This window comes from Schistocerca nitens, chromosome 6, assembly GCF_023898315.1.
Source record: "Schistocerca nitens isolate TAMUIC-IGC-003100 chromosome 6, iqSchNite1.1, whole genome shotgun sequence".
Taxonomy (NCBI): domain Eukaryota; kingdom Metazoa; phylum Arthropoda; class Insecta; order Orthoptera; family Acrididae; genus Schistocerca; species Schistocerca nitens.
In genome coordinates this window covers 208,406,485-208,434,186 of record NC_064619.1, presented here as the reverse complement: position 1 = coordinate 208,434,186, position 27,702 = coordinate 208,406,485, and the positions used below count along the sequence as shown (strand labels likewise).

The 27,702-nt window shown below is 42.2% G+C and overlaps 1 protein-coding gene across 3 annotated transcripts in view; it reads left to right on the top strand.

The window, feature by feature from the left end:
• Positions 1–27,702, top strand: part of LOC126262906 (V-type proton ATPase 116 kDa subunit a 1-like) — a 253,157-nt gene that overhangs the window by 34,846 nt on the left and 190,609 nt on the right. Inside the window, exon 1 of one of the 3 annotated variants that reach the window (XM_049959812.1) lies at positions 11,857–11,957. The exons of the other annotated variants lie outside the window; for them this stretch is intronic. The gene's annotated coding sequence lies outside the window, so the exon portion shown is untranslated. Of the gene's footprint in view, positions 1–11,856; positions 11,958–27,702 lie in introns of those variants that run through there. 3 annotated transcript variants of the gene reach the window in all.

Genomic DNA, 27,702 nt, shown 5'->3' with positions numbered 1-27,702 from the left:
CATAAATGAAAGTCAAGAGCGTTGAGGTTAGGAGAGCGTGGAGGCCATGTAATTGGTCCGCCTCTACCAATCCATCGGTCACCGAATCTGTTGTTGAGAAGCGTACGAACACTTCGACTGAAATGTGCAGGAGCTCCATCGTGCATGAACCACATGTTGTGTCGTACTTGTAAAGGCAGCAGAGGTAGAGTATCCCGTATGAAATCATGATAACGTACTCCATTGAGCGTCGTACTTGTAAAGGCACATGTTCTAGCAGCACAGGTAGAGTATCCCGTATGAAATCATGGCGGTGAATCGAGGAAGTACAGTACATAATGACGAAACTAAAATGATTACGGAAATTAAGCGTTTCCGGACGTCTTTTCTTTATTTGTGTGTGAGGAATGTTTCCTGAAAGTTTGGCCGTACCTTTTTGTAACACCCTGTATAGACCATAGGCAATAATTTTCCAGGAACAGTTATAGAATATTGTGTTGTATACAAATGGGTTATTTTGTTCATAATCTGTCGTTTCACGAGAACTGCTTTTGCCGCTCGATGGTCCATGGTTCAGTTATAAATCGATTGGTATTCGCAACTTGGAAAGAGCACATACAAATGAAAATGTCTTGTTATATGTGACGTTAAAAAGCGTATTTGCATTGACGTCGACGAACGAGAATTCTCGATTTACCTGTCAGCTTGGACGTTTTAATTATTCTCTCCTTGGAATTTACAGAGTCCTCTTAAACGCTATAAGTACATCCGTTTCTTGGAAACTGATTTACAATACTAAATTTTCCTTTCGCTTTCTTTTTCATGCCTTTCATGGACACAATATATTGAGCATACACCAAAACTAGAATCTAAAGTACAATTCTCTCGAATATAAGTCCAGTGTCTTGCCACTCGCCATGCCGCGTAGTATTCAACGTCGAGTTTTTGTAAATTTATCCTTGAAACGTGTAAACAGTAGACGTCCTATATTGACAGCACCGTTTTGTTGAATTACTGAACGCGTTCTATGCTCTATTTAACAGGTCGGTAGGAATTCGTATGTACTTCACAAGCACTGACTGTGTGGAATTTCCTGGCTCAGTTCGTACTCAGATCCCGAAGCTACAGAAAGCAGTACTGAGACTGAGTCCGAAATTTTTAATTTTCTCTCTCTTCGATATAGATCCTTCCTGCTGCTTACCAAACAAGACAGTTGCTGACGAACTTTCGTGAGCAAAACTAAGCAGGTCGTCCCCAATTGTAGACTTTTCCAGAAGTGAGTGAAGCGTTGAGTGCATGATAAACATGCATAACCTAACAGCGTCAAGACCTGGTGGTGTTTCTGTTCGATTCAGTATTTCACACACAAATTACGTTTCGCCTTAAGGGATTGTTTTTCCTTAAGGGATATTTTGATATCTACCTTCTAGAAGCGCTAAAGACAGATTTAAAAGTTTTTTTCATTAAGAAAAGGTTTCAGAGATGGTGATTTGTACTAGAGGAATGGAAACCGTATCGTTGCAACGGGAGCTAACGTTGCATAATACATTGAAGTAATTGATTATCGAAGCTTATGTGATCAAATGAGATCTTAATCCGAGTCGAGCAGCAAGTGGTACTTAACAAGCCCGTAGCTCAGTCGCATTATATCCTATTGCTTCAATCAGCTGATAAATTTTTTACGACTGTTTGTACCAAGTAAATACCACTACCTGTTCATCTGGATTTGCCGAAGAATCTGTTTTACAGTGATGTAATATGTCACGATTAACACCACTTCTTGAATTTGCTGCTAATGATGCCACATCAGTCGTGTGTGTGCGTAATCCGCTATCACGCTGGACGAAAGGACATTAATTTATAACTCTTGGATGTCACACGTGGATAAACGATCAGCAACAATTCGGTTGTTATGTCGGCTGAAATGACTACCAGGGTCTCAAAGTATTCTAGCTCTCACTTCCTTTCCTTGCCTCATTTGCAATACACTGATTAAAAATTACATTGCATGGTTAATTTTCGTTGTAATAATTTGCAGAAAGAAAATTTATGCCAGTAGGAAGAATTTATAGCTTACCTCATATTCGCTACATGTCGGCAAAACAAGGTCATTCGTTGAAAAATAATGTCTGACACCCACAGAGAGCTATGTAAAGCTAAAAAAAGCTCTGTAAACATGTACACAAATACTTGTTAAAACGTGGGCCATTTTATTTGTGTCGAGAATGGCTGGTGCTCAGTCCTGTAGGCTGTCTACCTTGTAAGAGGTCCATAATTAAGGAATTTGTTGTTAGCGCACTCGAGCAGATGTAATTTCGATGGATTGCTCACGCGCTGCCTGCGATATATAAGATATAAGAGAATCTGAGACCAAAGAGATGTGTTGACTGCAGTAGGAACTGTGTAGCAGTAGCAGTAAGTTGTTGCTAGCGAGCAGTCGCGTGTATCGTGTTGGCTGGGCCGGTCGTGGTGCAGCGATGGCGGAGCCTGAGCGTTGTAGTATAAGGTAAAAGCAGCCTCGCGCGTATGTAGTATTGTTGTATCAAGTCCCAAGTAAATGTTTAAAAAAAATCTCTTAATAATAATCTTTCTCATAAAAAGTAAATTTTGACAATCATTCATTTCAATTTAAAGAATTTACTAATTTCTCCAATCCTTGGTCATCCCGATTATTGAAAAGAAAAATCAGTTGTTTCCTTTTATATAAGACAAATCTATCGGCCAGCATTGCACTGAGCTGTGCCAGAATAATTTCTTATAGGAGCAGATATATACGCGTTATCCGGCGACGTAATTGAGGTAAGATTTTTCAATTTATTCAGAATGAATTTTCAGGGCCTTGACGCAGCACTGCTGACGTTCTAAATTTACCAGTTTAAATTCACAGTAATTATTGAAAGGTTATTTTGTGGATTGGCAAGACAGCCAATCCACTAGGAGGAAGCCGAAAGGCACGCGTTTAAGCTCACGCAGGCTGGCGTGAGGTCTGGAACAGGATACGGAAATGAGAATAGCCAAAAACGTACGTAGCTGCTGGAATACTTAACTTTAATCCATATTGGTGAACATCGCTCATGACGGTACATGTTTTACAGCATCTATAGTAACTAGTAATGCCGCCTTGCTAGGTCGTAGCAAATGACGTAGCTGAAGGCTATGCTAAACTATCGTCTCGGCAAATGAGAGCGTAATTTGTCAGTGAACCATCGCTAGCAAAGTCGGCTGTACAACTGGGGCGAGTGCTAGGACGTCTCTCTAGACCTGCCGCGTGGCGGCGCTTGGTCTGCAATCACTGATAGTGGCGACACGCGGGTCCGACGTATACTAACGGACCGCGACCGATTTAAAGGCTACCACCTAGCAAGTGTGGTGTCTGGCGGTGACACCACAGGTTATAAGTGAGCGACAATTTTATTGAGAGATTAGTCACATTAACCTCCACACAAAATAAATAAAAATAATATGAATAAAAATAATGAAACTTCCTGGCAGATTAAAACTGTGTGCCCGACCGAGACTCGAACTCGGGACCTTTGCCTAGTCTCGGTCGGGCACACAGTTTTAATCTGCCAGGAAGTTTCATATCAGCGCACACTCCGCTGCAGAGTAAGAATCTCATTCTGGAAATAAAAATAATATTCACATTTGGTGTAACGTTAAAACGGGAAAATTGCGTAACCTATCAATAATACAATGTGATTAACCTTTCAATAAAATTGTTGCTCACTTATAACCTTTCAATAATTGACTGTGAATTTAAACTGGTAAATTTTGGACGTCAGCAGTGCTGCGTCATGGCCCTGAAAGATCATTCTGAATAAATTGAAAAATCTTACCTCAATAACGTCGCCGGATAACACGTATATATCTGCTCCTGGCGCAGCTCTGTGCAATGCTGCCCGATAGATTTGTCATGTATAAAAAGAAGCAACTGATTTTTCCTTTCAATAATCGGGATGACCAAGGATCGGAGAAATTAGTAAATTCTTTAAATTGAAATGAATGATTGTCAAAAGTTACTTTTTATGAGAAAGATTATTATTAAGAGATTTTTTTTAAACATTTACTTGGGACTTGATACAACAATACTACATATGCGCGAGGCTGCTTTTACCTTATACAATAACGCCCAGGCTCCGCCATCGCTGCACCACGACCGGCCCAGCCAACACGATACACCAGACTGCTCGCTAGCAACAACCTACTGCTACACAGTTCATACTGCAGTCAACACTGCTCTTTGGTCTCAGATTCTCTTATATCTTACATATCGCAGGCAGCGCGTGAGCAATCCATCGAAATTACATCTGCTCGAGTGCGCTAACAACAAATTCCTTAATCATCGACCTCTTACAACCTCTTGTCGTTCATTTCTCATTTCTTATTACTAGCGTTTGCCTCTGTACTTGGTTCCTGACAGTGATGCTGTTTTCAGACATATACTGTCGCAGAGGCTCCCAACGTTTCGTAGACCAGTACCTCTGAGTGCAATCAAATATTAGCTTAGCACACCACCATCGGCCACTGCGCGGCACTTCCGAACGTCACCAGCTTGTTTGGCGCCTAACTAAAATTGGAATGAAAACGAATTTCCTGTCAACACTTGTTTTTAAAATTATGAGAGATGAATAAAATTTAGTTTTTATGCGAGGTTTTATTAAGACACTAAGAAATGAATCAGTCAGACAACTGGTACTAATTACAGTATTTCGCACAACCTTTTTGGTAGTTGGTCTGTTCTCAGTCAGTGCACGTCATCATAAATCGTGCTCCTAAGCCATTCAGTTCCTTGTTTTTACACTCCTGGAAATGGAAAAAAGAACACATTGACACCGGTGTGTCAGACACACCATACTTGCTCCGGACACTGCGAGAGGGCTGTACAAGCAATGATCACACGCACGGCACAGCGGACACACCAGGAACCGCGGTGTTGGCCGTCGAATGGCGCTAGCTGCGCAGCATTTGTGCACCGCCGCCGTCAGTGTCAGCCAGTTTGCCGTGGCATACGGAGCTCCATCGCAGTCTTTAACACTGGTAGCATGCCGCGATAGCGTGGACGTGAACCGTATGTGCAGTTGACGGACTTTGAGCGAGGGCGTATAGTGGGCATGCGGGAGGCCGGGTGGACGTACCGCCGAATTGCTCAACACGTGGGGCGTGAGGTCTCCACAGTACATCGATGTTGTCGCCAGTGGTCGGCGGAAGGTGCACGTGCCCGTCGACCTGGGACCGGACCGCAGCGACGCACGGATGCACGCCAAGACCGTAGGATCCTACGCAGTGCCGTAGGGGACCGCACCGCCACTTCCCAGCAAATTAGGGGCACTGTTGCTCCTGGGGTATCGGCGAGGACCATTCGCAACCGTCTCCATGAAGCTGGGCTACGGTCCCGCACACCGTTAGGCCGTCTTCCGCTCACGCCCCAACATCGTGCAGCCCGCCTCCAGTGGTGTCGCGACAGGCGTGAATGGAGGGACGAATGGAGACGTGTCGTCTTCAGCGATGAGAGCCGCTTCTGCCTTGGTGCCAATGATGGTCGTATGCGTGTTTGGCGCCGTGCAGGTGAGCGCCACAATCAGGACTGCATACGACCGAGGCACACAGGGCCAACACCCGGCATCATGGTGTGGGGAGCGATCTCCTACACTGGCCGTACACCACTGGTGATCGTCGAGGGGACACTGAATAGTGCACGGTACATCCAAACCGTCATCGAACCCATCGTTCTACCATTCCTAGACCGGCAAGGGAACTTGCTGTTCCAACAGGACAATGCACGTCCGCATGTATCCCATGCCACCCAACGTGCTCTAGAAGGTGTAAGTCAACTACCCTGGCCAGCAAGATCTCCGGATCTGTCCCTCATTGAGCATGTTTGGGACTGGATGAAGCGTCGTCTCACGCGGTCTGCACGTCCAGCACGAACGCTGGTCCAACTGAGGCGCCAGGTGGAAATGGCATGGCAAGCCGTTCCACAGGACTACATCCAGCATCTCTACGATCATCTCCATGGGAGAATAGCAGCCTACATTGCTGCGAAAGGTGGATATACACTGTACTAGTGCCGACATTGTGCATGCTCTGTTGCCTGTGTCTATGTGCCTGTGGTTCTGTCAGTGTGATCATGTGATGTATCTGACCCCAGGAATGTGTCAATAAAGTTTCCCCTTCCTGGGACAATGAATTCACGGTGTTCTTATTTCAATTTCCAGGAATGTATTTTCTTGTGATGGAGCAATTCGCGATCATCGCGAGTGCTACCTTCTACTCCTTTTCATATAAGGAATGCAACTATCCACAGTGATTGCTACCAAACATGCTTCCTCTGCACTACTCCTCTCTGTAGCGGCACTTACATCACCTGCACCCTACACCTCCATTTAAAATCAACCAAGTTGAAATAAATGTACTAAACTTACGGTTGACAAATCACATGCTTAGTTGACTCCTTACTTCTGAGCTAGCAGAAATTGGACAACTTCAGGCTGTTAATGCTTTGTGTCTCGTCACTCCAATACCTCTCTCTCTCTCTCTCTCTCTCTCTCTCTCTCTCTGTTGTGGCAGCTCGCCGCCGACTGAGTCTTTTTATGTGATACCATTTAGACGTCTTGCGCGTCAGTGATGATAAAATGCTGATGAGGATAATATAATACCCACTCCCCGAGCGGAGAAAATCTCCTTTCTGGACAGGAATGGAACCCAGACCTTCTGTTAGCATTCCTCCATGCTGACCTGCAACTACCGAGGCAGAGAGCACGGTACCAGCTCTTAAGTAGTTACTGTTGTGCCACGCTATCAATTAATTTATTTATCTGCTTCGGAGTGAGTAATGAAGCAAATTCTAGTGTATTGGAGGAAGTATTCCAACTTGGAGAAGACGTTTACCGAGATATTTAGCGTCTGTTCTGTACGAGCGTTATTCGGAAAGTAAGGAACGATCTGTCGCGAAATGGAAAATACAGTGAAAATCTGATGAAGCTTTGCACAGATGCGTTGGGCACTGTGTCTAGTACGCCCATCGATCGCATCATGTCGCTCTTTTCAGTTCTGAGCTCGCAGTGAGAACGTAAAGATGGCTAGAAATTAGCGTCTCCCGCCAAGTATAAGGGCCTGGCGAAAAATTTCGCCTGAAGCTATGTAATCCACGTAACATGACTGTCATGCAGTTCGTTCTATACGACAATTCTCGGCCGCACTCTGCAGGGGCAATGAAGATGCTCCTGCAGCGTTTTCGATGGGAAGTGTTTGATCACCCACAATACAGCCCATAATTGGCTACCCCTGAGGTTCATCTCCGCTCAAATGAACCGCTGGCTATGAAGACAATATTTTGACACAGACAACGAGCTGCAGTTCAGAGTAGAAAATTGTCTAAAAGCATATTCAGCTGTCTTCTATAACGAGGGAATTGAAAAGTTGGTACAACGCTGTGACAGATGTCTAAGTCTGAGCGGCGACAGTGTAGAGAAGTAGCTGGAAGGTGTAGCTAACTGTTGCAAGTAAAACAGTTTTGATTTTCATTGTGGTTTCCATTTCGCGACCTATCACTCCTTACTTTCCAAGTAGCCCTCGTACATGTCTCACTTTACTGTCACCGATGTATCGTCCAAAGCATGTAGTATGTGAGTAGTTTGTGAACTGTGTGAGGAATATGTAAACTCCACCCCACAGTGTCACCCATTAATACTAGTAATTGAGAAAGGAATTATTCATAATTTATACAAGGGAGTACCCAAAAAAAAAAAAAAAAAAGCACCGGAGTGACATCTCTGTGGGCAATTCTGCCGATAGGCGTGTGAAGCACAACTCATTGCCAGTCCAGTGCCACCTGTGTTGTCGACCTGGCTTGTTCTGTTCATCTGCAGTAATTGTGTCTGCTAGCACTGTTTCGTTTTCTGTGATGGCAAGTTTAAGTTAAACAGTGTGCAGCAGTGAAATTTTGTTTTCTACTTGGTAAAAATTCTGCTGTAACTGTTTTAATGTTGGAGACAGCTTACCAAGATGACGCTATGCGAAAAACTCAATTTTCTGAGTGGTTTGCTCGATTTGAAAATGGCGGCGTCTCAATTGATCACAAACCTCGTTCTGATCATCTATGAACTGCCCAAATCGAAACTATTGAAAAAATTCTAGACCTTGTGCTCACAGACCGTCGACAGACAATTGATCAACTGTCCGGGATTAGCTAAAGATTACGTTCTTCAAAAAAGACCCGATCTGTGGCAGGCAGGAAACTGGTTCTTCCAACACGACAACGCACCTGCACACACACCCATCTCTGTTAGACAGTTTTTGCCTAAAAATGGGATGATTCCGATGCCCCACGCACCTTATTCGCCTGGCCTGGAGCAGTGCGACTTTTCCTCACTTCCATGCATGAAAAGGGGCATGAAAGGACACCGATTTGACAACATCGAGAAGTGCTGTCAACCATTTTTTAAGATGACTACAAAAAATATTTCCAACAGTGGAAGCACCGGTGGGACAAATGTTCTAGTTGTAATGGAGAGTGTAATAATATTTTATAAATAATTTGTTTCATGACTGAAACACAGTTAAACCTTTTTGGATTTTATCCCTCAGAAATGTCATTTTATCCGTCAGGGGATAATTACCCCCGGGTTGAGGTCCATTGCACTATCTTTTCGAAAGTATCTGGGCACCTATTACCACTAATTGACTTTGGCCACCCTTCACCGTTATGATGACTTTAACTCTCTTGACAAATTCAGTCATGTGTCAAAATGTCTGTGGAAGAATGACAGCCCATCCTTCCTCAAGAGCAGAAACCAGAGAAGGTAGTGATGTTGGACGCTGGGGTCTCGAGTGAAATCGACGTTGTAGTTCATCGCAGTCGTGTTTCATTTGGTTGAGGTTGGACTCTCTGGGTAGGCCAGTCCATTTCAGGAGTGTAATTGTCCACAAACCATTGCCTCACAGGCCGGCCGAAGTGGCCGTGCGGTTAAAGGCGCTGCAGTCTGGAACCGCAAGACCGCTACGGTCGCAGGTTCGAATCCTGCCTCGGGCATGGATGTTTGTGATGTCCTTAGGTTAGGTAGGTTTAACTAGTTCTAGGTTCTAGGGGACTAATAACCTCAGCAGTTGAGTCCCATAGTGCTCAGAGCCATTTGAACCATTGCCTCACAGATGCTCCCAGCTGACAGGATGCTTTGTCATGCTGATGCAAACCATCATCGTTCCCGAAAAGTTCTTCTATTCTACGCAGTACACAGTGTTGTGAAATATGTCCATATCCTTCACATTTCTTCCAAGACTATGGCAGAAATTAATGCACAACTGTTACCATAGTGAACTGGTCAATCGTCCTTAAATTCCAAGCCCTTTGCCTTCCAGTTGGTGTGCTAACCCAACAACATCTAGCCAAGGTGATTAGTATCAGTTTTAAATCGAACTTTTCTCCACTGTTCCGTTTTTGTAAGCAGCGAGTCTTAGCTGGTCGAGTTGGAACACCCAATCCGCCAGACGCGACACTTCCGTATAGCAACACGAACTTCCGCTTAAGACAGAAACCGGTTTCTTGTTCATAACAGATAAATCCTAAGGTCTAAATATTGTAATTTCTCCGAATCTTCTAACCGGATTTTGAAGAGTGAAACACCGTTGAATTCATCTCTATTAGAGGTACGATACCAGGAGCGGAATTTCTATACTCCTTTTTTAAAAAAAAAAAAAAAAAAGAAAAAGAAAGCTAAGTTGATACTAATACATCTGTAATATGGCTATCAGAAGGAGTTTTCGCCGCCTAATGAGCACTTATTGGTTCAAATGGCTCTGAGCACTATGGGACTTAACATCTGAGGTCATAAGTCCCCTAGTACTTATAACTACTTAAACCTAACTAACCTAAGGACATCACACACATCCATGCCCGAGGCAGGATTCGAACCTGCGACCGTAGCAATCGCGCGGCTCCAGACTGAAGCGCCTAGAACCACTCGGCCACAATTCATTTGGATGGAAAGAGAATTACGATATCTTAAACGGTTCGGGAAATATTTGATGTGAACGGCTTAGTTGAATCAACTTGTATGTAACTTTTCGCCTCCTGTATTTATACCTGTTAACCTCATAACTCTAATGCGCGTATTGCTACTCCATTTGAACAGGCCTCGGAAGCCTCAAAATTACCGACCGACTACCGTCTCATCTTACGTCGTTAGACATCATTGGATGCGGATATGGAGGGGCATGTGGTCAGCACTCCGCTCTCCCAGCCGTTGTCAGTTTTCGTGTGCGGAGCCGCTACCTCTCATTCAAGTAGCTCCTCAATTGGCCTCACAAGAAATGAGTGCACCCCGCCTGCCAACAGCTCTCGGGAGATCCGGATGGCAGCACGATTTCCAGACCTGTCTCCAATCGAACACCTGTGGGATATGATGGGACGAGAAGTGACCCTTGCATCTCTTACAGAACTACGCGAACAGGTCGAGACGGCGTGGAATAGCCTATCACAGGATAGTATTCGCCATCTGTACGATCGACTAGATGCCAGAGTCGGCACCTGCATTGCCGCCCGTGGACACTACACCATGTGCTATGTGGTTGTTCCAGCATAGGTTGATACCTGATACCCCGTGCTATGTGGTTGTTTCAACATGGGTCGATACCTGGTACTTCAGAACCGCCTATGCTGTTGATATTTTAAAGTAATCATTTCATGTACTCTCTAACAACCCTGCCACAACAAAGGTCAAAATTTAATAATGATTGTGGTGTTGCTCACGCTGCTAAATACTGCATCTTCAGGCAACAACAAGGTTATTATGTGGCAGGTGTCATTAGAGCACAGTTAATAAAATCATTTCATGTAATAATGAATAAACTAGGCACTCATCTTTTCGTGTTTCCCACGATGGTCTCGTTGTAAAATCATGGCTCAATCGTCGAAAATCTAGGTGGTGATGATTCCAAGCTCGGATACAAAGAGGTCTAGGTTTTATTCTGCTGTATTCGAAAGTTTTATAGATGTGTTTCAAAAACCATTCTTGAAGATTACACTTTTGCAGGACAATGGTGATGTAAAAAAAGTAATCAGCACTTTTGCTGCAATATCACGTAGCACGCAAAACATCACTTCACAATACAAAACATACTTGAAAACATCTTCCTCACTGCTAAAGTTCACATTTTATAAGTTGACTACAATATGCGTCTTTCCAACATGACGTCCAAGACTTGACTTAACAGTCTCCAACTCTCTAACTAACTAATAATCGCTTACGCGCCCAAAAATCAGAGTTACAAGTACGACAAAGATCATAGTGGCAAAAGAAAGAATACACATACGAATAATATCATTGCAATATAAACACATCGATGTATTAAATTACCTCTACATTAATGAAATCAAATCTGAATGCTGTCTCAGAAATATGTTAACTACTTTACAGAAACACAGTAGAATGTTGCTGGTATCGAGAGGTTCAGGTGAGGTGCCGTAATGGTTGCGTGATTCAAGTACCATTATAGCTCCATATGCACTGCTGCAACAATAAATCTTGAGTAAACTGGAAAAATCTAAAATGGTGTACTAATTTTTTTTTATGACATTGTATTTCCTTCTATTCAAGAAAGCAGTCGAAATAAAGTGTCGTTTCCTGAGTGCGAAGTAATAATCTACAATACGGCGAGATGACTGATTAACGCTCTTATCAGAGATTTGTGACTAGTCCTTTCACGTGCACGATATATTATTTGTAACTGAGTGGATTATCAGTGCTGATTAATTTCACCTTCCTTTTGAAGAACTATCTGCTGATAAAATGAACGAGATATTGGTCATTGTTCTTGATGACACTTATTTGCGATAATACCGGCAATACCAACATGACGCACTCGTAAAAATTTCTACTTGCATCAGAAATTGTGAGCAGGACAGTTATAGAGAGGACTACAGGAAGATATACATTAGTTTACCGACAGAATACTTCACAAAGCACCGGCGTCTTCTAACGGTAAACCTCCACATTACTTTTTCTTTCAATACTTGCAGTGATTATGTCAGTGTGGATGTTAGAGAAACGGAAAAAAGCAACAATGTAGTAAAATTAGATTTGATGTACGGCTATTGGCCTCAGAGGGGGACGGTCGATATTCGACAAAGAGGTAAGTGTAGAGTAAATTACTACGTGTAGCCATTATGGCGTAGGAAGGCCACAATAGCTTACACTGTCGAACCCTATCCTCTTCTGACACTTTACTAACGCATCCATCCTCTTCCACACTGCGTATATCCTCAATACTACACTTGCTGAAAACTTCTCGAACATAGTTACCAATCCTGGCAAGCTGCCGGACATACCAGTACATCTCACCACAACGTCCAACAACATACCCCTCAGACAATGAAATTTATCGTTTTTATCGGATCTAACACACTTTTCCCTGTCCATTTTCACATCAAGGGCCCCTCCTCCTTTCCCATCTTGTACTCTTCTTCTATCATATAGCCGTATCCTGATCTCAGTCCAAGCTACTTCCATCCTAGAGCCCATATCTCCTTCCACTCTACCGCAATACGCGTTACCATATACCAACTCTTTTGAGGGTTGAGAAAAATCCGGGTATTTAAAAAAATAATAAAACATTCCAGTGGGTAAAATTGTGTTTTATTGTTCATTTTGGGATTTTTTCATACTGATGATTGCCGGCGGGGGTGGCCGTGCGGTTCTAGGCGCTACAGTCTGGAACCGCGTGACCGCTACGGTCGCAGGTTCGAATCCTGCCTCGGGCAAGGATGTGTGTGATATCCTTAGGTTAGTTAGGTTTAAGTAGTTCTAAGTTCTAAGGGACTGATGACCTTAGAAGTTAAGTCCTATAGTGCTCAGAGCCATTTGAACCATTTGAACCATACTGATGATTAAATGGTCCAATTTAAATTCCTAGGATTAATTTATTGAAAACAGTAAACTATTTTTACAGCTACTTTATTTGTGCCTTATTTCTTGCAATGCCATCACTGCATCCATTGAGAGAACCTTCTCCATCTCGGACTTGTTTGGTCAGAATTAAGAGATAATTTAGTATGGGAAAGACCCAAGAAATTAGTGAAGATCTACAAATTTCTGCATGCTTCCAAAATTGTACTTTACAGTCAGTACGATTCTACATCAAGTTAAAAAAATTTTCTGGTAGTATAAATGATATTCAGCTGCGTTCCTTATACTGCTAGAAAATTTAAAAAAAATGTTAATAAAATAAATTCTTGTGACAATAAACAGTTGCCTTCAATAAATGTTATGCTCTTTCTAATTTGTGTAAGGCGCATTTGGTATGTTAATTAAAATCCCATTATTAGAGGTGAATTTTATGGTAGAGATTTTAAATGATTTTTAAAAAACTGTGTGTTTTTTTGGGTCGGGTTACATTTCAACAACCTTGAGTCTTATTATCGCCACACTCCTCACAATACAACATCCATAAACTCCACTTAATCCTCCAGGTGAGCACATCCTACCTCTTCCTTGCAGTGCAAAGTTATGATCGTAAACCGAACTTGGTTTTGTCCCGTCTCACAAATGCATCAGTTCAGAATTAGTTTGAAAAATGTCAGAACATTTACTGGAGATTGAGTATAGGTATATTATCCTTTCCTTTCTGTGGTTATGTGGTTATTATTATTATTATTAAGGGATAATTGATTTGTAGGTGGCCAAAGATGTTATATTTCAAATGAACGCCAGGTTCCCTACAAATTATTTAATTATTTCAAATGCTTTCGGAGAAATGTAATGCAGGCTAAGTTCACTGACCTAGAATCAATCGTATCTTTGAAAGTATGTATTTTTTACAATTTTGGTAAACATTTTTGGAATACAGTGATCAATTAATTGTTATATTTAGATTAAAGTTCAGTCTTGATCACGTTATGTCTGTTTTAATGAGTAACCGGTTTCGGTTTTTTCTATAAAACCATCATCAGACCCATTGGCTCCCTTGGGTTGGTAGGTGGAGCTCTCCTTGCTGCTGTGCAGTCAACTGATCAGTTGACTGCACAGCAGCAAGGAGAGCTCCACCTACCAACCCAAGGGAGCCAATGGGTCTGATGATGGTTTTATAGAAAAAACCGAAACCGGTTACTCATTAAAACAGACATAACGTGATCAAGACTGAACTTTAATCTAAATATATGTATTTTTGGACGTAATAAAATTAGTGAAGCTTTGAACTTTAGGTAATTCAATAACATGATATGATTCTTTCTGCTGCGGCTGTTGTGATACGTTACACAAAAAAATAAATTTAAATACGCCGCGTAATGGCGGCCAATTGTGTCCAGTCAAAGATCACCGCTGCTCGCTTCGCAGAGACTGAAAAAATGCTAAATAACTTCTTGCAATTATTAATTCAGGAAGAATTGTTTGCATGGGCTCTTTAATTAAGACAATGCACTCACTTTTTGTAAATATATTTCCACTAAGCACATAATACATACTTGAATTATTCGCTACGTACGAGAATAAATAGAACTGAAGCTACTGCTTTACAATAGCAAGCGTACCTTACATACAGCAGAAGAAATAGATAATAATGATAGTTTCGAGAACGTTATGCACTACGATCTCATCTAATATAAATAATGTCTTTTTATTACATTGCAATCGAGATAGTCTTTCTTTGAAGCTAATTTAATACATTTTCATAAGTAATTTGTCGTTTATGTCCATATAACATTATTCAGAGTCCTTTTATTATTTACTTCAAATATATCGGCTTGAATATTTCAAAGGGGACACTATATGGGGCTACAGCGCAAAATAACATGGCCCCGACGCAGGGCCACTTTGTCATCCTGGGCGCTGGGCGAGACCACCAAGATGTTTCGAGTGTGTGGGTAGCTCAACTGACCGTCTTCTGTATCTCTTTACTACATAACGTGACACCAAAGCCTCAGCAAATTATAGGTGCTGGGAAAGTTGTTCATAATCAGTTACGTAGTGCCATGAAATTTATGTCGGAAAAAGTAAAGAATGAAGCAAAAATATAATTAAAAATCAGCTAAAAAGTGTTGCAGAAACTGTTAGGTACTCCAATTGCACACGGAAAAGAATAAAGGATGACCTGCAAGCATTCCCAAGGCTTCACTAGTTGAGGAAAGAAGCAGAAAGAGGAGAAGAAAAATTTATATTTATGTAATAGTGGCGAACATGAGGTTTTTTTGTTTTGTTTTGCTTTGCTTTAGGGCGCAAAAAAACAAATGGGGTCTTACGTGCCAAACTATAGAACACGAAGAGAGAGAGAGTAGTTAGAAAACGACTATACGTCAGTCCCAATTGACGTAAGAGCAGACAGCTAAAAACAAGCACGTGGAGAAAGGGCTAAAAAGGACATCATACAGAAACGGAGGTCCAAAGCTAAAAATTAAATGTCCTTCGCCATATTGCTTTGACGGATAAAAAGTGAAACGCGGTCGAGAGCCCGCGCGTCATTTGCTAAAACGGCTGATAACTCAGACGGCAAACCCAAGCGGGAACTTAAACGGTTAAAAAATGGGCATTCCGTCAGGAAGTGGCGGACAGTTAAGACTTGGGCGCAATGTGTACGAAGTGGTGGGGGAGCGCCACTCATCAAATGACGATGGCTAAAAAAGCAGTGCCCAATACGCAGCCTAGTTGACACATAATTTCCAACTGACACATTCTTTATCTTCTTTTCTCATTATTCTAGTAAATAGCGTTGCCCATTACGCCAAATTTTTGTACATCATCATTTGTTTTATGAGATTTCCTTCTGACAGTGCATGGTGGAATTTGTTTTTCTTTGACTGACCCTTTGTTCGTGCGACTATTTCTTTTTCAGCAGTCTTGTGAGAAACTCGCTAGCTGTAGCTTACAAGTTATGCGAGGTACGCGTCTGTATATAGGCTGCAGCTGCCGTACTGCACCTCCCCTACTGCCCCGTAGCCGTTCATAAACGGACCCCCACCGTTACCATTCCCTATTGTGCCGACTGCGCAGGTACGGGCCAAGTTACTGCGTTCAAGTTCTAGCAAGTGTGCCCAGACCCATATCTTTTGAAATTTCGAAATTGTTCGCCATTCGGCGCTGTTCTTCTTGCAACTGAAAATGAGAAATGGCTCTGGATTCTAAAAGCTTCCTGGTATGTTTGCTTTGAGGTAGTGATACTTTTTCTTGTGTTAGCACCTAGTATTATCACCACCATCTTCACTTCAAGCAGTTGGACTTTTTATTGTTTTGCCTGTTACAGTACCCATCACTTTCTCCGTCTACTTGACTTCTTCTCCTAACATGCTTAAAACTTCTTATCTGGAGAGGTAATCTTTCATCACTCATTCTTTGAAGATGCTCGTTCCAGTTTCTCCTGTTTCCTGTATTTTATTGAAGATGTTAAATATATTCCATTTTCCCTAATTTCTGTGTGTCGAAATCACTGGGCTCTTGTGCATCCCTTTACTGCTCTTTAGAAACCTCATCCCTGTTGATGAATGCGACTTTCTTGATGTTTACTTGTAACCCAAGAATCACTTCCGTAAACAAACACTGGAACTGCTGTTGTCTATAAAATTTCAATCTTGGTTCTTTCCTCGTTTCATTAATTAGACATGTTTATTGTTCCACATGTATTCCTAAATTTTACTAATTTCTTCTCTACATCTTCATCATACTCATCAGTTACGTCACAACCTAAATAGTTAAAATGTTTAATCTGTTCTATTGTTCAGCTGTTGATCACACCGTGCGACTGCTACGGTCGCAGGTTCGAATCCTGCCTCGGGCATGGATGTGTGTAATGTCCTTAGGTTAGTTAGGTTTAAGTAGTTCTAAGTTCTAGGGGACTGATGACCACAGCAGTTGAGTCCCATAGTGCTTAGAGCCATTTGAACCTTTTTTTTTTTTTGTTGATCACAATTTTTGTTCATATAGTATATTTCACTTCAAAAGCCATTGATTTTGACTTCTTCTCAAAAATCGTCAAATGGTACTCTTCACAAACCTTATGTAGTAAATGTATTTCCCTTTGTAGGTCATTTGCAATCCCTGCCAGCAGTGCGGCCTCGTCCGCATTAAAAGATAATTCAAAGGGGAAATATTATTAATTTTAATTCCCCCTATAAAAATCTCCTTCCATTTCTGAATTGCGTCGTCTAAATAAATGTTAAAAGTGTGGGTGAAATGCTGCATCGTTGTCGTACTGTTTATTTGTAGCTATAGGCTGTGTTAGAGTGCCATTTATATCTAAAATTACAGTCGTGTGTTTGTATAGACTTTTCAAACTACTTATTAGGTGTTGTGGATATCCTCTTTTCCCCACAAGTCTTCAAAGTTTCTTTGTATCAACATTATCGAATGACTTAATAAAATCAATGAACTATAAACGGGTTTCCCTTTTATATTCTGTTTCTTGATTATTTATTTGATTATAAATACCGCATCCCTTGTCAATCTACTCCGCCGATACCCTATTTGTTCTTTCCCTAACAAACTCTCAGCTTTAACCTTTAACCTCTTATTCACTTGCATAAACTTCGTATGTGGTGTCCAGCAAGCTAATTTCTCTAAAGTTCCCGCAGATACTACCGCCTTCTTTTTTAAATAGTGATATCAACTTTGTTTGTGACCATGCTTCTAATGTTAAAATATACTGAAAATGTGAATATAGAAACCATTTACTATTATCTGAGTGCTACCTGCCTATCACCAAAATAATACATGCCAATTTTATACAAACTATTCCGTCTCAGTTAAATACACAGCTGGTCATTAAAATTGTAGAGATATATATTACGTGAAATACATGTATCTGAAATGAAAATCCAAAATGCAAAATACCTATTTTTATTTTTCGTTTGAAATCCTTTTTTTAAAAAAACTTTTTCCGTTTTATTTCAATACACTTAACATATAGATATTTTGTATTTGTAAAATGCAAATGCTTCTCTTGAGTTTGTTATTTCATACATCATAGCTTTCATTCATTTAATGGCCCACCTGTTTAAACAAAAAATAGTTCCATGACAGGTACAGATGGAGCAATAAGCGCCAAAGGTATACCTGTCAAGTGAATGAGACCACGAAACTAATTATTAGAAGATGGAGGTAGGCTTGAGTACACTTTATATGTTTACTGTTATTGTTTGTTTAATGTAAGACCTACCGAAATCAGGTGATAAGACCTAGTGCTCTCAAAAGGAAGTGAAGGGATGAGAGAGTGCAGTCACATACATTACATTGAATAGCGTCAAGAGATATGTGTAAGTAAGGATCTCGGAGTAATTCACACAAAAAAAATTATGATGCAATAACGTCACTACGTCAAGTACATTACAATATGTGATCAATGTATCCTAAGTCCTGTGAGGCTTATTTAGAAACATCTGGAAAATTCCCTACTCATCCGTACCAACATGAAGGAATACATACTGTAATTCTATTCAGGATCTACTCACAGTCAAGGTACTCTAAATGAAACGTTAGGGAAACTCGAATTAGCAACTTTTAAAGAAACTAAAATGCGATTAGTTAAAGAACACATAATCTGTCGAAACCGACTGCTGACGGCATCAGAAATTTAGAAGGGGACAAAAATACCTACGAATGGGCGTCTTCCGCCAGAACTAACGAGAATACAAAGAATGCTAAGCAGCTTGCAAATGGATAAACCTACGTACTGCAACGTGCTGATAGACGTCATCAAAGAAAGTTTTAATAATTACTTTGCGAGATTCTGTAAACTAGAGGAGCGAAAAGCAAAGCATTAGCATCCATATCTTGTCTTTTTTTTTTTTTTTTTTTTTTTTTTAAATTGAAATGGGAACTTAAGGCTAGCAGAAAACACATTAAAGAAATTGTTATTTCAGAAGTGTGAAAGATGAAACAAGAAGAAGATGGGAAGAGTTTGCAACATTATATTATAAAAAAGAAGTAAGTCTTCTTATATGGTTATTGAGGACTTCGATTCTTCGGCAGCCAGAAATAGCGCAAATACTACAACAGATCTGGAAACACAAAATATTTGAAAGATAATGACAATATTTTTGATTCCCTGAACAGATATCCTGCTGTAAAAATAGTTTCCCTAAATACCGGTATAATACTTGTTTATCATATTCTGCTTCCGCTGAAGGACTATTTTTCTTTGGTGGAATAATAATTGAAAAATTATTGGTGTTAAAATCACCGAAACAGATGGCATGTAAAATGGTATTTGATTTGAATAAAGGTATTTTGAAAATACGTATTTTACATTTTGTATTTAAATACTTTTATTTAAAATCATCTTTTATTTACATATGGAATTGAAAAATATAACCAAGTATTTCCATTTTGAAATTAAATACTTTTAATAAACTATTTTGCACATCTGTGTTAAATTGCATCACCATGATGGCGGAATGCAATAAATGCCAAATTGGCATAGAATTTACGACATGCTTGGATATGCAAACTATTAACATACCAGCGCAACTGGACATAGTAGGTAGGAGTTGGTCATTTATAGGGCGTTCAATAAGCAATGCCCCACATTTTTTTAAAAAGCTATTAATATACATAGACAAACGTCCTTGTTGGTGCTTCACATTTGATGCTTGTTCTGTGGGCAGGTGAAGTTTCGAATCGTTCTGTCAGATGGCAGAGCAGTAGTACAGCGACAAAATGGAGTCTACATATGGCTCTCGTTACAGGCAGCGTGTTGTTATTGAATTCTTGTGTGCAGAAAAAGAAACCATGGTGAACATCCATAAACGTTTGTATGCAGTGTATGGTGATGCTGCAGTTGATAGGAGTATAATTAGGCGATGGGTAAAGAAAGTTACAGCCTCAGGAAATGCAGAAACAGAGCTCCACGATCAGCCACGCTCGGGATGTCCTGTCTCAGCTAGTGCTCAAGACACGCTGAATCCTGCGGATGCCATTACTCGCGCCGACCGACGCATCACGACTCGACGATTGGCTCTACAGTTGTCGGTCAGCATTGGAAGTGCGTCCGCAATGATTGAGACTCTCGGATATTCAAAGAGGTGCTTACGATGGGTTCTACGAATGCTCACAGCGGGCCAAAAGATTCAAAGAAAGGCCATTTCATCTGAATTGTTGGAGCGTTTTGAGACCGACAGTGAGGCCTTTCTGCAGCGGATCGTAACGGAGGACGAAAGCTGGATGCACCACGTCGCGCCGGAAACAAAAAGGCAGTCATGGAATGGCATAATCCTCATTCACCACAAAAGAAGAAAATCAAGACAACTCCCTGTGCCGGAAAAGTAATGGTGACAGTCTTTTGGGATTGTGATGGTGTCAAGAGGGTCAACCATCAATTCAGAGGCATACGTGAAGACTGAATAAACTCAAGAACCGTTTCCGACGTGTTCGATCGGACAAGAATCCAGCAGAAATGTTGCTCCAACACGATAATGCACGCCCTCACACAAGTCTGAGAACTCGGGAACACATCGCCAAATTGGGTTGGACATCATTGCCTCATCCACGCTACAGTCCAGACCTGGCCCCTCAAACTTCCATCTCTTTGGGCCGCTTAAAGATTCTCTATGGGGAGCACACTTTGAAGATGACGAGAGTGTCAGTTATGAAGTGAAAACATTGCTACGCCTACAGGACAACAGCATTTACAGCACAGAATACATGCTCTTCCACAACGTTGTAGCACGGCCATAGAACGTGATGGAGACTATGTAGAAAAATAGGACATGGACAAGACATGTTGATGTATACTGCACCAAATTCTGACTCTTAACAATAAATATGTTCTGAGAAAAAAAAAGTGGAGCATTACTTATTGAATGACCCTGGTACATTCTGTATAAAAGGAAAGATTACAAGGAGGGGGGAGGGGTTTCTCATTCAGAAACCGCTTTTGAGCGGCAGGATTGTAGCCTAACGAGTCTACATTTTATCGTTCTCAGAAACGGCTGCTCTTGTTAGTCGGGTGTCCCAGCACTGTCATGTGAATATGGAATCGATGGGTTCAGGAATGCCACATTCAACGGCCCCACGTGACTAACGCCCAAAACGACAGACATACGCCAAACAATCCTAAGCTAAAAACGAGCATCAAAATGGATACAAGGATTAGTGAACACAGGGATGTCACAGCGAAACTGAGTACCGTAACTCCCAAATCCATCAAAAATAAACTAAAAATATATCTGTTCAAAAAAGCAGATAAAAATTCGCTTGACGCCTTCCTGAGAGACAATGTGCATTCGTTCCAACAGTGTAAGTGTAGACCTGATGTGGCTTGAAATCAAAGAAATAGTATCGACAGCAGCTGAGAGATTTATACCAAAAAAATTAGCAAACGATTGAGCTGATCCCCATGATACACAAAACTGGTCAGAATACTGTCGCAGAAACAACGAAAAAAGAACGCCAAATTCAAACGAATGTAAAATCCCCAAGATGGGGATGCTTTACAGAAGATCGAAATCAAGCGCAGACTTGAATGCCAGATGCTTATAATAGCTTACACAACGAAACTTAGTCTCCAAAACTGACAGGAAAACCAAAGAGATTCTGCTCGTATGTTAAGTATGCAAGGGGCAAGGCAAAAACTCTGTGCGATAGCATTGGAGATACTATTGATGACAGTGCTGCTAAAACAGAGCTACTAAACACAGCCTTCCGAAATTCCTTCACCAAAGCAGAGGAGTAAATATTCCAGAATTCGAATCAAGAACAGCTGTCAACACGAGTACTTTGGAAATAGATATTGTCGGAGTAGTGATGCAACTTAAATCACTTAATAAAAGCAAGTCTTTCGGTCCAGACTGTTTCTTTCAGAGCATGCTGATGCAATAGCTCCATTCTTCCTGAACAGCTGCAAACCATCCTTGCAACACTTCACACGATTCCGTTTTTGGTCAAGCTTGAGCAATCGCGGAACACATCTCGCGGGTAGCTTTCTCACGTCTACATGTTTATGCAAAATATTATGTCCCGTTCATTTGAGATGACCACAGCGCTACCAATCTCACACACCTTAACTCTTCTGTCATCCATCACCACATCATGGATTTTATCAATGACTTCTGGAGTCATAACATCCACAGGTCGTCCAGAACGTTCAGCATCATTTGTGCCCATATGGCCACTCCGAAAATTCTGAAACCACTTATAAACTGTTCTAATCGAAGGTGCAGAGTCACCGTAATGTTTATCAAGCTTCTCTTTAGTCTCCTGAGTCGTTTTGCCTTTCATAAAGTAATGTTTGATCACAACACGAAATTCTTTTTTGTCCATTTTTTTTTGACAATCACTCGAATTCCTTGATTCACACGAATGCCAAACACAAAGAAATAGACCAATATGGATGAAACTTGGTGTGCGTTCTTTCCAAAGATGCTACTAACTAACCATGACCTCGATAGCGCCTGTCGTGCCATCTCTCGGACTTTGCACGAACCTTTCAAACGCCCCTCGTATGTCTGGGAGTCCAGATATAGTCGGGAGCTAGTTTGCAGGTACATAAGCCAACTATAGAGTGACGACCAGGAAATTTCGTAGCCCCTAGAGTTTTCTACCAGAAAATACGAAACGAGGTGCCATTCTTTGAACTTTCTCGATTTACTCCGTTAATGCTAACTTATAAGAACCCCCCCCCCCCCCCCGCCCCATACCGTACAATAGTACTCCAAATGAGGACGAACAAGCGTGATGTAGGCAGTCTCTTTAGTAGATCTGTTGCATCTTCTAAGTGTTCTGCCCATAAAACGCAGTCTCTGGTTTTTCTTCCCCACAAGATTGTCTATGTGTACTTTCCAATTTAAGTTTTTCATAATTGGAATTCCTTGGTTTTAGCTGAATTTACGACCTTTTTATTTGACTGATTTATCGTGTAACCGAAGTTTAAAGGATACCTTTTAGCGCTCGGCCTTGCACTTTTCATTATTTAGACTAGCACCATACAGATTGTAGACGAACGATAGTATCATCTACAAACAACCTAATATGGCTGCTCAGACTGTCTCCTAAATCGTTTATATAGATAAGAAACAACAGTGGGCCTTTAACACTATCTTGGGGAATGCCAGAAATCACTTCTGTTTCACTCGGTGACTGGCTGTCAGTTACAACGAACTGTGATCTCTCTTGACAGGAAATCACCAAGCTAGTCTCATAACTGAGACGATATTCCATAAGCACGCAATCTGGTTACAAGCCACTTGTGAAGTACTGTTTCAAAAGTTTTGGTGAAATCTAGAAATGTGGAATCAGTTTGAGATCCATTGTCGACTGCACTCAACACTTCGCGTGAGTAAAGAGCTAGTTGTGTTCCACAAGAACGTCGTTTTCAAAATCCGTGTTGGCTGTTTGTGAATAGATCGTTCTCTCCGAGATAATTTATAACGTACAAACGCAATATATGTTCCAAAATCCCGCTTCATATCGACTTTAATGATAAAGGCCTGTAATTTAGCGGATTACTCCTATTGCCTTTCGTTTTCTCCGAGCCCTGTTCTGGAGTGGAATAATAGAGAATTACTGCGAAGGTGATTCGGTGACCCCTCCGCCAGGCACTCAAGTGCGATTCGCAGAGTAGCCACATAGCTGTAGCTGTAGATATTTAGCCAGAGAGGTTATGGCGACTGTCTTTTGGGATTCACAAGGGATAATCCTCATCGACTATCTGGAAAAGGGTAAAACTATTATAGGTGTATATTATTCATCGTTATTGGACCGTCTGAAAACTGAGTTGCAAGAAAAACGCCGGCGAGCTCTGATTTCCCTTACTTTATTATGATGATCGTTTCTCCATGTGTAGATCGGTGTCAACTAAATATTTTTACATTCGGAGGACAAACCTGCAGACTGAAATTTCGTGAGATCCCGCCGCAACGAGAAACGCCTTTGTTTTAATGATGACCACCCGAAATTCTGTATCATGTCCGTGACACTCTCTCCCATATTTCCTACCAAAAAAACTCAATTTGTTTGTTAAAATTCTCACATTCAAAAACTGTCCACATAGTCTGTCAGATCGAAAGAGTCCTGTGCTTTACGTATCCAAGCGAGAATCCGGAACCTACCGGTGCAGATAAAAATCGCAGAGAAAAATCACCTGTAGAAACTGAAGATGGTCTGCGGAAGAATTCAGGAAAGCTACAGTAAAAAAGGCTGCCCACACACACACAAGCACGCACACACACACACGATGTCAGGCATTACGGACACTCGCATCAGAAGCACTTCATGCCACCTAAACTGTCTCCTTTCACAAAAAAGGTGGCATCGAAAACATCTGAAAGAGGAACCCAAAATTATGAGAAAGATTCTCGGCCCAAATGGAACAGACATTGGCTGCGGATTAAACTTCCGGAAAGCAACACAAAAATTATCCAACCTCACGGCAGTAATCTGAAAAATTGCATTAAAACTGAACAGGCACATCCATAGATTCTCAGCAACAAGAGTTATTCACAAAATTTTAAAGTACTCGGGGCAGCTGAAAAATATGCACTGGATTCTACAGGTCATAAAAGATCTAGAAAGAGCCCAGAAAAATCCCTCGGAAGCTCTGGGCAGAAACTACTACAAACCAGACTATTGATAGACGGAAAGTGCAGTCGGAAGAACGAAACTACGAAGAAAACAGTAACAAAAGGGACTGAAAAAAGGAAGGGAGAGCACGGCGAAAAATTGGGAGCTATATGGCAACTCACAAAACTGAATTATAAAACTTTGCAGGATCAGATATTCTCCAGTTGCACCCAACAACTAATAATAGGACGAGAAATTGCGGTGTCTTGACATTAACCGTATTTTCTAAGTTGAAAGAATTTTTACAAGCAGGATTCACTCACTTTTAAATACTGGACATAAATGCATTACGAGAGGTCAAACAAGCAAAAAATTTGAATTTCAGTTTGTCGTACTTCGGAGGTAAGGATCGCTGAATAGTGTTCGCATATAAGGACGTTCATCGAAATTAGAATCAAACACGCTAGTTTCAATTGATTTTTCGTCCCTTTAGTGTTGTACTACTGTCTAATTACACACTCTATATTACGTGCTGCAGAGCTTTTGTCGTTGCTCGCAGTGAGTAGAGCTTGTACAGAATAATGTGGCACTTGCACAGAAACGCATTCTCGTCATAAGTGCTGGTCGAATCCATCGCATTTTTTCAGAAGGGACAACCGCTCCAATTGACCGTCGCCTGCCGACCCGTACTTTCCAGCACTCTCGTTTGCCATCCCTTTGCAACATAGTCTTCGGGCATCGCAGGTACAGGGAAGAATTTTATAATCGGGCACACGTGGTTATGTCGAATGCCATTAAAATGTTGTCTGAAAAGGCAAACGAGGAAGCAAAAATCTTATTAAAATCTGTGCTTGTGGGGGGTTACAGGAACCGCTGGTATTCCAGTCACACAATCAAGAGAATAAAGAAGGATGGGGAAACATGCGTACAAGCACCTCCCAAGGTTTCACTACTGTGAAAAATGTGGGAAAAGGAAAAGAAAATTTTATCTTTAGGAAATTGGAAATTTGTGATAAGTTATATGGGACCAAACTGCTGAGGTCATCGGTCCCTAAGCTTACACATTGCTTAATCTAACTTAAACTAACTTACGTTAAGGACAACACACACACCCATGCCCGATGGAGGACTCGGACCTACGACGTGGAGAGCCGCAGGAACCGTGGCAAGGCGCCCTAGACCGCACGGCTAACATCTTTAGGTAACACTGTATTGCCAAACAATTCGTCAGCAATACAATTTTCTTGTGGCAGATCTTCTTTATTTTACATTGTCAGTGTTGTAGTAAGTGACATCTGCTACACCACATATTTTACTATTTTTGTTTTATGAGATGTCTTGTAGTGCGTTGTTCAGACGTGTTCTGCTTTGCTTGATCCTTTGTTTATCCAACTATTTCTTTTTCAGTACTCCAATGAGAAACTGAACGTAAAAATCGGTCGTATTGCAGGTTATACTGAAATAACCAGTTGACAAGATAGTTTACAGGCTCGATCTTTGTAGCTAACAAATTACGCGAGACAATTGATTAGTGTCTAGGATTCAGCGTCTTACTGGTCCTCCCCTAGTGCGCTGAGGTCTAACGAAGCCCCATCCAGTACCTCCAATTGCCCTCCTAACTCGCCGTGTACACAGGTGTCGGTCAAAGTTACTTTGTGAGCACTCAACGTGTAAATTTCTGGCAACTTTCTGAATCAAAACTGGACTCCTACTTGCTGATCTAAATGTCAGACTACTGTAAATACACTCCTGGAAATGGAAAAAAGAACACATTGACACCGGTGTGTCAGACCCACCATACTTGCTCCGGACACTGCGAGAGGGCTGTACAAGCAATGATCACACGCACGGCACAGTGGACACACCAGGAACCGCGGTGTTGGCCGTCGAATGGCGCTAGCTGCGCAGCATTTGTGCACCGCCGCCGTCAGTGTCAGCCAGTTTGCCGTGGCATACGGAGCTCCATCGCAGTCTTTAACACTGGTAGCATGCCGCGACAGCGTGGACGTGAACCGTATGTGCAGTTGACGGACTTTGAGCGAGGGCGTATAGTGGGCATGCGGGAGGCCGGGTGGACGTACCGCCGAATTGCTCAACACGTGGGGCGTGAGGTCTCCACAGTACATCGATGTTGTCGCCAGTGGTCGGCGGAAGGTGCACGTGCCCGTCGACCTGGGACCGGACCGCAGCGACGCACGGATGCACGCCAAGACCGTAGGATCCTACGCAGTGCCGTAGGGGACCGCACCGCCACTTCCCAGCAAATTAGGGACACTGTTGCTCCTGGGGTATCGGCGAGGACCATTCGCAACCGTCTCCATGAAGCTGGGCTACGGCCCCGCACACCGTTAGGCCGTCTTCCGCTCACGCCCCAACATCGTGCAGCCCGCCTCCAGTGGTGTCGCGACAGGCGTGAATGGAGGGACGAATGGAGACGTGTCGTCTTCAACGATGAGAGTCGCTTCTGCCTTGGTGCCAATGATGGTCGTATGCGTGTTTGGCGCCGTGCAGGTGAGCGCCACTATCAGGACTGCATACGACCGAGGCACACAGGGCCAACACCCGGCATCATGGTGTGGGGAGCGATCTCCTACACTGGCCGTACACCACTGGTGATCGTCGAGGGGACACTGAATAGTGCACGGTACATCCAAACCGTCATCGAACCCATCGTTCTACCATTCCTAGACCGGCAAGGGAACTTGCTGTTCCAACAGGACAATGCACGTCCGCATGTATCCCGTGCCACCCAACGTGCTCTAGAAGGTGTAAGTCAACTACCCTGGCCAGCAAGATCTCCGGATGTGTCCCCCATTGAGCATGTTTGGGACTGGATGAAGCGGCGTCTCACGCGGTCTGCACGTCCAGCACGAACGCTGGTCCAACTGAGGCGCCAGGTGGAAATGGCATGGCAAGCCGTTCCACAGGACTACATCCAGCATCTCTACGATCGTCTCCATGGGAGAATAGCAGCCTGCATTGCTGCGAAAGGTGGATATACACTGTACTAGTGCCGACATTGTGCATGCTCTGTTGCCTGTGTCTATGTGCCTGTGGTTCTGTCAGTGTGATCATGTGATGTATCTGACCCCAGGAATGTGTCAATAAAGTTTCCCCCTCCTGGGACAATGAATTCACGGTGTTCTTATTTCAATTTCCAGGAGTGTATGTTCTCTCTCTCTTTCTCTCTCCCTCCCCCCCCCCTCTCTCTCTCTCTCTCTCTCTCTCTCTCTTTCAATCTTTTAAT